General features: G+C 42.6%; 1 protein-coding gene across 2 annotated transcripts in view; it reads right to left on the bottom strand.

Moving 5' to 3' along the window:
- tou (bromodomain adjacent to zinc finger domain 2B toutatis) overlaps positions 1-12,620 on the bottom strand; it is an 860,023-nt gene that overhangs the window by 785,104 nt on the left and 62,299 nt on the right. For both annotated transcript variants that reach the window (XM_080276402.1, XM_080276403.1), the window contains exon 2: positions 8,621-8,713. The gene's annotated coding sequence lies outside the window, so the exon portion shown is untranslated. The remainder of the gene's footprint in view (positions 1-8,620; positions 8,714-12,620) is intronic.

The raw sequence follows: 12,620 nt of genomic DNA, 5'->3' as shown, positions 1-12,620 counted from the left end.
GGGTAAGTATTGTACAGGCGGAATAAGAGCCTTCGTAACACCTTTTCCTCAGCGACATACTACATCCATTACACTCTGATACTTCTTTTATAGTTTTATACAGTTGCAGTATAGCCACAGCTTGCCTCACCACCATACAGTAGCATGAAAACAAGTAATGTAAAATAAATCGCTGAGGAAGTGGTGCTACGACAACTCCAAAGCTCTTCAGAAACGACCCTAGGAGTGGCTGGGAGTGGACTGACTGTGTTGGAGGTCACTACAGGTGCGTTACAAGAAAGTAGAGTGCTGTGTTTTGTGCATGATTCGGAACTATTAGAATCTGATTAATCTGGATGGTGTCTGGATCTGCTGTGTCGACTGAGGGTGTGGACTGTGTAGTTAATATGAGGTGATCAGGTGTGGTCTGTGCTGTTAATACTGGCTGATTAGGTGCAGATCAGGGCGCCGATTACGTGGATTTGGGTGACTGACTATATCTGGGATTGAACTGTGTTTCTTTGAAAGACTGCTGACGTCAGGCGGGTTCATTCAGCACAGGGAAAACCTCTCAGTGTGTGTGTGTGTAGGAGGGGGGAGGGAATAAATACAATCTCTATTACCCCTCCAGTACGACGTCTTTGTAATCATTCGCCTTTTGTTACCGCCAAACTTTTAATTTCCGATTACGGACAACCCTCTCGTAGTGAAGGGGTTGGTTCTCATCTCCTGTGACTCACTCTCAGCCAAATCAAACAGCCTGCAGGACGTTAGCTAAATCTAAATACCAGAAGTCTTCCGACGGTAAGAGTGTTCACGGTACCAGTATTACCACACTCTGGCTCCTTTAACTCACTCTCAGGAGAATAAAATCGTCTGGCGTTAAGTGGAAATGAAACAAATACTAGTTATTTCACCTAATCCTGACGCAGATTTTCTTCCTTCTGCAGCTTTTTTCACGTAACTAAATGGCAGAATAAGACAGTACTACGGCACTACGTCACTTTTAAAGCACCTCTTCATGACAACCCTCATATTCCGGCGTTACTCTATTATTCCAGCCCAGCATTCAAGATGGACTGATGGCAGTTTCTGGCTTAGTTAAAATAAAAAGAACACAGAGTATGCAAGACTGTGACAGAGTTAAATGATATGAATTATGACAGTCTAGTCTAGGGTCCCTACTCCTCGCAAAGGGCATTATAGACCAGATCCCCCCCCCCCCTCCAACTTGTTAGGTAAATTTGTTCTGAATCTGCTCACTGTACTGATGGTGTGGGTGTGATTTTTCGCCCCCGATTTATTTCTGTGCGTTCATTAGCCGCGGATTTGGCTCTAATTTGGTTGACGGTCATGATAAATTCTGGGTTTGTTCGTTATGATGATTTTCTTTTTCTTTTTTTAATGACTGAGCTTAATTTTTGTGTGTGCTGGCTTGATGGGCTTTCGCATCTGTGGCTCTGGTTCGTTAGACACGGAATTTTCTTATTACTTAGTTATATACTTTACTGAAATTCGCTTATCAGGCTTTCATTATTTTGTCAGGACAGTACTGTCATTTACTTCTTCAGTCGGGGGAAATCTTTTAGGTTTCATGTTTGCTACCGGAAGGCGAGGAAGGAACACTTGATATTGACTGGACTGGTACAAAAATACTAGCATGTTAACTCTTTCAATCCAGTCACGTGTTAACTGCTTTGTTCTTGCTACTTACGGACGCTTTTATTAAGCTTAGAAGACACTTTAACTGGCGATGTAACCTTATCAACACATTAAAGACGAGAGGCCTTCCTTAACCCACCACGCCCGGGGATGACCTTTTCATTTTATTCTTGACATCTGACAGTTTTATTCAGCTTAAGAAAGACTATTCGAACTAAAGGGGTTAGATATAGCCTCCATAAACTCCTTCTGTACGAGAGGCCTTTCCTTGTCTGAAGAACATCGTCTCGTAGAAGTATCACTACGTTACAGACGACGTCACTCGGATCCAAAGGGATTAAATGGGATAACACTGTCTGAAGGCAGCAAGAACAAAAATAAACAAACGTCAATGGAATGAAGGGGTTAAAGAATACAAGAGAAAATAGTAATAGTCAATCCCATTTTACTCACTTGTAGGCACAGGGGACCTAGGCTAGGCTACTGTAGTCCAAAGAAGAGTTGATGACCAGCCTACTCTCCCTGGTGGCATTACATGGGCGATACACCTCCAGTCCCCACTTGGAAAGTGAACCCCAGCAAGGACATTATTCCGATTTGGGACGCCCTGACCACTACACCACCAGAGAATACATGCCTAATAACGGTCGACGTACCTAGCAGCGTATTCTGGAGCTAAACTATTGTTACAGTTGAGGTGGCAAGTTTAGGCCAGTTTAGAGTAAGAGTACAGCTGGCACACTTCACCATCAAACCACAGTGGATAATAAAGCGAAAAAATATGATTGGACAGCGCGATTACTGACGTCATTGCAATGAAGGCTTATTATTATTATTATTATTATTATTATTATTAGCAGCAGCAGCACCACCACCACCACCACCAACAGCAGCAGGGGCCACCAACAGCAGCAGGGACCACCAGAGGCTCATCTAAACATGAACCCAGTGGACAGCACGCACCAGTTGCCCTCCTGCAGTCCCCACCCTCCTCTTGGGGGACAGCAAAGTTACTGAGGGGCGTTTGTGAAACCAGGTAGTGGAGCCTACTGGTTATATCGGTGCCACCACATGAAGGCGTCAAATGTGCTGGGTTACAATTAAGGTTACAATTAAGGCCTTGGGTTGACCGGTTCGCCACGGGGGTCAGGAGCGCTGGCCTCCCCATGAATAGGTCAGGGCGGACACGGTGGCACTGGCAGGCGAGTGGGATTGAGGGTGAGTGGGACTGGGATGAATGCGGTTGGTGTGGGTGGGAATGGAGGTGAGTGGAACAGGGGTGGGTGAGAATGGAAGTGAGTGGGGTTGGGGTGGGTGGGAGTGGGGGTGAGTGGGATTAGGTGCTGAATGGGATTGAGCGAAGATGGAAACTGGGGTGACTGGGTAGGATGAGTGGGATTGAGGTAAGTGGGATTGGGAGGAGTGGGATTCAAGTGTCAAAGGGACTACTGTAAGGAAATAAGTGGGACCGAGGTATATGGGACTGGACGATGAGTGGAACTGAGGTGAGAGGGATTGGGTTGAGTGGTACTGGTGGGAAAGTGTGACTGGGGCAAAGGTAAGAGCGACTGAGGGAGTGAGTGGAACTGGCGGTGAGTGTCTGGGGCTGGCGGGGGAGTGAGTGGGATTGGTGTGGGGATGAGTGGGATCTGTGAGGAATGAGTGGAATTTGAGGGGAACGAGTGGGACTGAGAGACCGGGGGCAACTAGGGAGGTGAATGGGACTGGGTGACTGAGTGGGAGTATTTGGAGGATGGAGGGTGAAAGACTGACGAAGAGAGTGTATGTGAGTGAGGTGGAGGGGGGAAGAGGGAGGGGGAGGCCGAGGATGAGATGGAGGGATGGGTGGAGAGGTATATGAGAGAGGGGGGTGTGAGTTGGGAGCAGGGCAGTGAAATGGCGGGGGACAGGGCGACTTGGAGGCGATTTGTTTGTGGCCACCCCAAACGGGATTGAGGCGTCTGGCAAAGATAGATAGATAGGGTTTGCTTGCGATGGGAGGGAGTGGAGGAAGTGTGTGGGCGTGGAGTATGAACTGAGAAAGATTATACACACACACACACACACACACACACACACACACAACAAAACTATACCCACAATGTTTCACAGTAAAGAGAACGATCCGAGCTTGGCATACACCACCCAAGGGCCAGGTGTGTGTGTGTGTGTGTGTGTGTACTACCAGTCCCCACACTCAGACTCAAACGTGGACACGGTACAGATATTATAGTCTCTCTCTCTCTCTTGCAGTACCTTCAATGTCTGTGATAGTACGGTACATAATTTAATCTCCCTAAACGACAACAACAACAACAGCAACAAAAACAACAACCCTCCCTCTCTCTCTCTCTCGGGACGTTCAATAAAGCACTTCCCACAATTCTGAATCCGTGTTGTCCTGAAACGCGGCCGCAGCCAGAGGAAGCAGCGCGCCAAAATTGTCAAACCTAAACGCACCCATTTCTTTATTTTATTTTATTTTTTTATTTTATTAGCCAGCCTTCTTTTTTTTTTTTTTTATTAACTGGGGAAGAGAAAATGTGGGGGGGAGGGAATGGGGGGATATTTGGCTCCCTTTTTGCCCCACCTTGAATTAATTTTGTGTTTCTTTTTGTACCGTACTTATTTTCGCCACCATTATGTTTCGTCTCTCTCTCTCTCTCTCTCTCTTGTTTTGCCTTCTCAACTACCTTCATATCAAAACAATTGGCTTATTGTGTATTCTCTTTAATCTATTCCTACTGTCGTTTTCAAACATTATCGCTGTCATCTGTATCATTAGTCGCTGATCCCCTCGTTGCATCGACTGATGATGATGATGATGATGATTATTATTATTATTATTGTTGTTGTTATTTTTGTTGTCGTTTTAGGTTAAAACTAAGTTTTTTCTTTCATTCTAACGATATTTTCAACGACTTGAGTAAATGGATAAAAGGTAGTGTGGCCCATTGTACCTTGATGCTCTCATACGATGGCTTTAAGGTGTGTGTGTGTGTGTGTGTGTGTGTGTGTGTGTGTGTGTGTGTGTGTGTGTGTGTGTGATTTTCCTGTTTCTAGAACATACTTATCCATTCATTACAGTGGCGATGGGATGATGTTTAAATGCTGATGAATGTATGACTATTTCCTCCTCCTGTCCTATCAAATCTTTGTCATGTCCGTCTCTTCATTTTCTTTCTCTATTTTCTTTACTTCTTTCCATCCCTCCCCAAGTCTGTCTGTCTGTCTGCCTGCCCAGTCCTTACTGCCTACTCGGCTCTTTCCATCCCCCACTACCCACCGATTAATACTCAGCTCTATCATCACTATCACTTCCCACCCCCCTTCTTTACCCATTTCCATATTTCCTTTCCTTCCCTCTCCTCCCCATCCTCCCCCCCCCTCCCCTCTGCTAGTTTTCCTCCATTTCTTCTCTCGTCACTCCCCAATCACTCGTTAGCTCCACCACATTCCCTATTTCTATTCCTACTACCCTTCCTTTTCCTGTCACCCCTCTTCCTCCCATCTTCTACGCGTTCCCTCCCCAACCACCCCTTACCCATTTTCTATACCAACTCTTCTTCCATCACCACCCCATCTACTCATATACATTTACATTTGCATAATCAATCTCCATAACCACCTCACTACTCATTTTCTAAACCTACTCTCCTTCCCTCATCACCCCCGTCTCCTCTCCTTCCCCTGTCCTTCCCCATCACGCTTCTCCCTGTTCATTTACGGCATCAGCATCCCCAACTACATTATTCCCCATTGCTTCTCTGCCTCCCCTTCATCCTTCCCTTCTCTATTCCCCATCCACTCCCACTCCTACTCCCCTTCCCCTTCATTTACCTCCCCATCCATCCTCAATCTGTTACTGAAAATCATCACCCTCCCCAGCCACATGATTTCTACAACTTCTATCTTCCCCACTCCTCCCCACACTCTTCCTATCCCTTTTCTAACCCTCCCTCCCTATCAACATCCCCATTTCTATACTTCTCATCCTTACCTCATATCCCATCTCTTCTCTCTTTCCGTTCATCTCTTCGCCATTTATTCCTCTCCTCACCTCCATCCCTCCTCTCCTAATCTCATTCACCATCTACTTCATTCTCATTTCTTCACCAACCTTTCTTCCCAGATCCCCCAGCTTCTCTCTATTCTCCTTCTCCACCATCTTTCCCCAATCCTATTTACCTCTTGCATCAAGCTCATATTCCACCTCATTCCCCATCACTAGATTTAACATCCACCTCACTCCCTATTAATATACTTATTTTCCACTTATTCCTCATTTATTTCCTTACCTTCCACTTCATTCCCCATTAATAGGCTTACCTTCCACTTCATTTTCCACTTCCATCCTTACCTTCCACTTCATTCCCCATTAATATCCTTATTTTCCATTTCATTCCCCCATTTATATCCTTAACTTCCACTTCATTCCCCATTAATATCCTTATCTTACACTTCATTCCCCATTAATATTCTTACCTAACACATCATTCTCCAATTCCACTCTTATCTTCCATTTCAATCCTCATTTCTATCCTCATCTTCCATTTCATTTTCCATTTATATCCCTATCTTCCACTTCATCCATTTCCACCTTTATCTTACGCCTTATTCAATATCATCATCTTCCGTCTCAATTCCCATTTCTATAACTTTTTTTTTTCTTACCCACCTCCCACCTTCCTCTTCTACTTTTCTCAAATATATTTTTTAATAACATGACATCTACTGCCATACATTATGCTCCTCCTCCTCCTCATCATCATAAGGTTTTCCCACTACAGAGAGGGGTGGGTTGGAAGCAGATAACAGCAACAAAAACAATAATAACCATGTATTCCTCCGCCTCCTTCTCCTCCTCCAACTATAATAATAATAATAATACAGTATATAACAACAACAACAACAATAATAATAATAATAATAATAATCTCAGAAAAAACAACCGAAAGTCCTGCGCCATTTTCCCGTCACATCGCGCCGAAATGAGACGGTTTACACGACTGAGTTACGATTATATCGACGGCGGCAAAGTAAATGGCATGCCATTATCCTGATACATTGATATACACAAACTTTCTGATTACGGTGAAAAGGTATCGGGGTTGACAAGTGATGGATGCTGGATTCACGCGTCTATACTTTTTGTGGGTCGGAACCTAAACGTGTGTCATCGATTTTATGTGAGGTTTGATGCTTACTTTTCGCGGAAGATGGATTCACGCGTCTATAATTTTAATAGATTGGAATCTGAACATGTCATAGATTTAATGAGAAGTTTAATGCTTATTTTTTGTGGAAGATGGATTAATGGGTTTATATTTTTAATGGATTCAAAACTAAATGTGTGTCATCCATTTAATGTAAGGTGTTGTGGTGCTGAGTTTGATACTAATTTTACATGCAAAACTGATTCACTTGTCTATGCCTCTAACTCCGTCAATCCGAACGTCATTTTTTTTTTTTTTTTTTTTTTATTCACAAGCAACCTCAGTATGACTTGTTCCAGACAGGAGGCGGTTAATGAAGGTTACATCTAACTTCTCCAATTCGAAAGACTCTCCTGCTCTGCATACAAGTACAATCATCTGCAATTTGCAAGCAATCGGTGTGTGATGGATTATATTCTCTCTGTCATCGACAGTATAAGGAGTTTCATTCTGCTATCATGAGCCTTGTTTTCTGTGGAAGATGGATTCTGTTCTACATTTATATATGAATCGGAACCTATACGTGTGTCAGTTTTATATGGATGTGCATTCAGTGACATACCAAAGGATACTGTTGTGTAATGCGTAAAACAAACTGCCATAAAAGAAGTGTTACTAAATGCCCACAGAAACTTAGAATATCACCCTTTAACGTTTCCGTTTTGCAATATTTTTCGACGCCTTTTGCCATAGGAGTTCCTATGGCCATTTTCTAACTAATACACTGGGCCAGATTCACAAAAAATTTGCTACCAACTGCCTCTCGTAACCATTTTTTTTTTTTTTAAATTACCATGATAGTGAGTTTCTGCATTCTTTTTTTCTTGTCCTTCCTGGAAAAAAAAAAAAAAGTTACAGGGGGCATTTGATCGTACTGTATGTTTGAACCCGCGCCCAGAGGCGTGCAATTGCGAACAAGGGATCCTTTACAATTTGCAAGACGGTATAGGGAAGACTACTTGGGGGGAAAGAAAACAGGTTAAACAGACTTATGCACGACTTCACGAGGAAAAGAGAAACGTTGCAGAAGATAAGACAAACAAGAACTCAATCACTGGTCGACCAGTAAGAAGACATCCAGGGGGTCGGTGGGGGGGAGGGGGGTACTGCAGGCAGGATTCTCTCAGAACTAGCACCCAGTCGAACCGAACCGTCTCGAAGCTGTCAAAATCTAACCAGCACTTGCTAAACTAACCAGTAATATTCAAGCGAGTGTAAAGGGTTATAATCTGACTTCATTAGTTTCAAGCCGAAGATGTGTAAAGGACTGCTGAGTCAGGGTCAAATATTTCGCATACTCTTCCACTGCGACTGCTGCACACATAACGGTTGTCTCTCGCCCTCCTGCCTAATACATGATAACAAATCTTATCATATGTGAGTAGAGCAACAAACTAAGCTTCTCGCAGCTTAGACTGGAAATATTAGTCACGAGAGGAAAATAAGAATTATAAGAGGTGAAACAAAATGGACTTTTGTCCTCAATAGTGTCTGATTTACAAACTGACGATTTACCCCATGTCGTAACGCTTATTTGTTTTCGCGGGAAGGATAAGGAAAGTGCAGAGCCTTCCCATGTCTTTTCTCCCTGCACATGACATAAGATACGAAAAAAAAGCTTTGCAATAAGCACAAAGAAAAAGGTTGTTTCTCATGTCTCGTTCATTCTATAAAAAAAAAAAGAAAAGAAAAAAAGTTATGACCGGAAATCCATCGTAAATATGATCAACAATCCCACTCTGCTAAGGAACGCCCTGGCCTACCTGTTACATGATGGTGGGTGTGGCCTGCTGCTGAGACGGTCAAAGGAGGTGCATGAGACAACTCCAACTGCCTCACTGTTCAGTGTCTCGAGTCTGGGGAAGAGAGAAGACATAATAATTAGTAACAATAAACAACAGCACCAGCAATAACAATACTGGAATCATCATCATCATTCCAATCCCTACTCCTACCTGTAAGGTAAGGGTAAGGGTACGATTCAGACAAATAAAAATAACAAATAAAAAATATGCTGAAATAAACAAAACACATCGACTCATGTATACACAAAGTGAAAGGTGCAGAAACAATATGTAATTATGTTTAACACCTTTACTACGAAAACGCCCTTTATTACTCTTCACACATTAAAGACTCCTTCACCTCTGAGGACAACTCTGTTTATGAGGGGGATTCATTAACATACCCATATACGACATATCCTTCTAAAAAATAATGTCCTGTAGTGGCAAGAAATAAAACAAGAATAAACATGGCAGTGAAAGAGTTAAAATGAAGGTGAATTTGAAAAGATACCGTACGTTACAAATAAAGGCCCTCATTAACGAACGTCCAGAAAATTATCAAGCGTTTTCACTAATGAGGGGTAAAGGAGTTAAAATGGAGACAAGAGCATGTTGACCTGTATTAAAACGCAGGGAAATACAGCCTAATGCAAAAGACAGCGGAACGTTATAAACTGGAGTCATCTTTAACGAACATCCCGCATATAATGAAACGTCTATCTGAATAATGCATTAAAAAAATCGCAGTCATCGAGTTAAAAATGGAGACAACAGCAAGCCGACATCAATAAAAACCCACGGAAGTACAAATTCAAAAGTCAACATTACGTTACAAATTGGGGCCGTCATTAACGAATATCCCCCAAATTATGAAACGTTTTTATCACTGAGACGCGCGGGCTCAAACTTCACGTTACAAAGAATCACCAACTCGGCTTCTGACGCTACATGTCACCTCTGAATTTTAAAACAAGGTCGGCAGGGTGAAATAACAATGGGAAAAATTATATAAACTGGTGGAAAAAATATATGCCCAGGTGACGGCAACACTCAGCTCTCACATCCCGCCAACTCTGGAATTTAATAAAGAATCTGTTTCTGGTATTTTTCTAAGCGAACATCTTTTGTCACGGCCTTTGATCTGCGTTTGGGAAAGGTGGCAAAAACCTGAATGAAAAAATACCAGGAACTTGGGGGGAAAAATATGTAATAAAAAGAGGCAGATATACCATTCTAATAAATTAATTTCGCGAACAGCAAGGGCATCAAATACATCACAGAGAAGCTCTTCCCCAAAAATATCAAATTGCTGACTCTCCAATGCATTAGGGCTGACGGGGTAAATCACGTGTATATACGGATATTTTTTGCTATTAAACGCTGAGTGGCTTGACAAATGTGCAGGCTCTTTATATGGCATAAATGTTTGTTTTATTCATTTGGTTTACTGCATCATTTCCCTCTGTATTTAGCTTAGCTTAGGAGATATTTATCAATCAATCAATCTATCTATATGCAAGTATATATAAGAAGCGTTTTATTTCTATAAAAGACATTTGATAACATGGTTATCACCCAACACAATGTAGAAAATGGTTTCCTGGTTTACGAGAAACCATTTGGACTGTCACTCAGTTTTAGTCACCCGAAGGCAGCACTATATCGAGTGTGGATGGTGGACGTCCACACCTACCACCACACAAAGAATGACAATATAACAAAATGCACGGGAATCTCGTGAATTACTCTCATTATGCTATACAACCAAAAGTACATAAACGATCTTAGAATCTCTCTCTCTCTCTCTCTCTCTCTCTCTCTCACACACACACACACACACACACACACACACACACACACACACACACACAGCCAAAACATCCTTGCTACCAGAATAAACACTTCGCTTCACCGACTATTCCATCACGCACACTGCCGGTACATCCAGGAATAATAACTTTTAATCCACGTTTCCTCCCACGTATAACTTTGGTCCTTTAATAAACACATCTTCTGCCCTTTCCCCATTCGTACTCTGACAGTATGAGGTATGGTTATTTCTTGGTTATCACTCTCCCCATACGAAGAAGGGGCCCCGTCTGAGAGTGGATCTAATACGGACTGATACCAATACATCATCATTATCACCACAAATACACGGCATCTCATTTTGAATCCTTTAGTATAATGACGGCTTTTGTGCTTTATTCTTTCCAACACCAGACGACTTTATTCAAGTTAGGACGAACCCACAACTAGTTAAAGGGTTAATGAAACGTATAACCTAGACCATCAGTTCGAAAATACTGATAATAATAATAATAACAATAATAATAATAATAATAATAAAAATAATAATAACAATGATAATAATAATAACGGCAGCAACACAAGAGAGGGTTTAGTGAACCCGACTCGTACTCGTTCTGAGGAAAATATCATGGGCCGGATTCTGGGTGGCTTTAGAGATTTCGTAATATATTTTCCTTAGCTATTTATTCTGCATACTGCACCTCAGTGTCGTCTTTCATGTTACTGAAGAAAAGTGTCCATATTAAAACAATATATAACCATCCATCCATCCAACCATCATCCAATCCTACATTGCCCCATGAGGAGCGTAGGAGCCGGTGGCTAGGCAGTTCGTCCCGACATTTAAGATGAGCGACCAGCCTCATTCATCCCTGAGTGGCATTACATGAGCAATCAACCCCAACCACCCCTTGGATATAAACCTTCACCGGCTCAATCGGATTGGAGCGCAATAATTACCCACTAAACCACCAGGCGCCAAAATTTGGTTAAATGGTTACCACCCAGCTTAGTAAATGGTTTTCTGGTGTACAGGAAACCACTTGGCTTGTCACTCTGTGTAGTCACCCACAGGCTGAAGGAAGAGGAAAGAATGAAGGAAAGAAAGACAGAAGAGGGAGTGTAAAGTCACCTGTAGGCAGAAGACAAGGAAAGAATGAAGGAAAGAAGACAAGAGACTGGAAGGAAAGAAGGATGGAAAGGGCAGATCCCGAGAGCAGCACTACATCGAGTGAGTGGATGGTGAGCGCCCCCACCTACCACCAACACACGTAATAGCAAGCTAGTGTGAGATGGAAAATAAATCTCTGAGGAAGGGGTGCTAGTCTTCTCTACCACTCAGGACATGGACCCTTATCATTACACTACCCCAGAGTTTATCTTATTTATTTACTGCTTTAATTATTTATTTGTTAACCGTCCCCGCCCCGAAAGCGGCTCTGGGACGGGTTTTGCTTTCATTCGGATTGTCTGTTTGTCTGTCTGTCTGTTAACAACTTTACGCGAAAACTACTGGTGCGATTTTGACTAAAATTACAAGGATGATGGGCTATGACCTTCTGATCACCTGATTAAATTTTGGGCCAAATTGGGCTAAGACCCAGGCTGTAGGCCCAAAACATAAAAAAATAAAAAAATCGTTTTTTCGCTATAACTCATTTTAGATTCGTCATATCGGCATGAAACCAAAACCTAATGGTGCATCTTTCAAATCTGCATCCTATAACATGCCTCATTACATCAGGGTGGCCACTCCCCAATTAGCAGCAGGGGGATCAATGTCAGGTGGGTCGGGCCTAAAATTTCGAATGGGCATAAAATCGTCAATTTTCACCCGATTTACCTCAACTTTAATATGTGACATCTTTGACTAGATATCCAGTTGTGTTTATACGTCAGCACTAAAATGACTGCAGGGGACGGATTTGCTGTGCCTTGGCACAGCTTCTTGTTAATAATAAAACATACATTTGTTATTCTTGTGCGGTCGGTGTTATGTCTCTAGACCCTGGTGAGGGATAAACCTTCTCAACACTGTTCTCATCTGACGGAACCGTCCATTCCCAAATCCTAAGTCGTGGACGCCTTGTGTCGTGGTAGCAAGGAATTCGATAAACCCTACTTATGATAGGAATGAATCTCTTTCGATACTGAACTCTTCACT

Source organism: Coenobita brevimanus, chromosome 65 (genome assembly GCF_032717465.1).
Source record: "Coenobita brevimanus isolate Jiangsu-jjx chromosome 65, ASM3271746v2, whole genome shotgun sequence".
NCBI lineage: Eukaryota > Metazoa > Arthropoda > Malacostraca > Decapoda > Coenobitidae > Coenobita > Coenobita brevimanus.
Note: the sequence above shows the minus strand (reverse complement) of the source record. Positions and strands in the feature narration are given on the sequence as shown.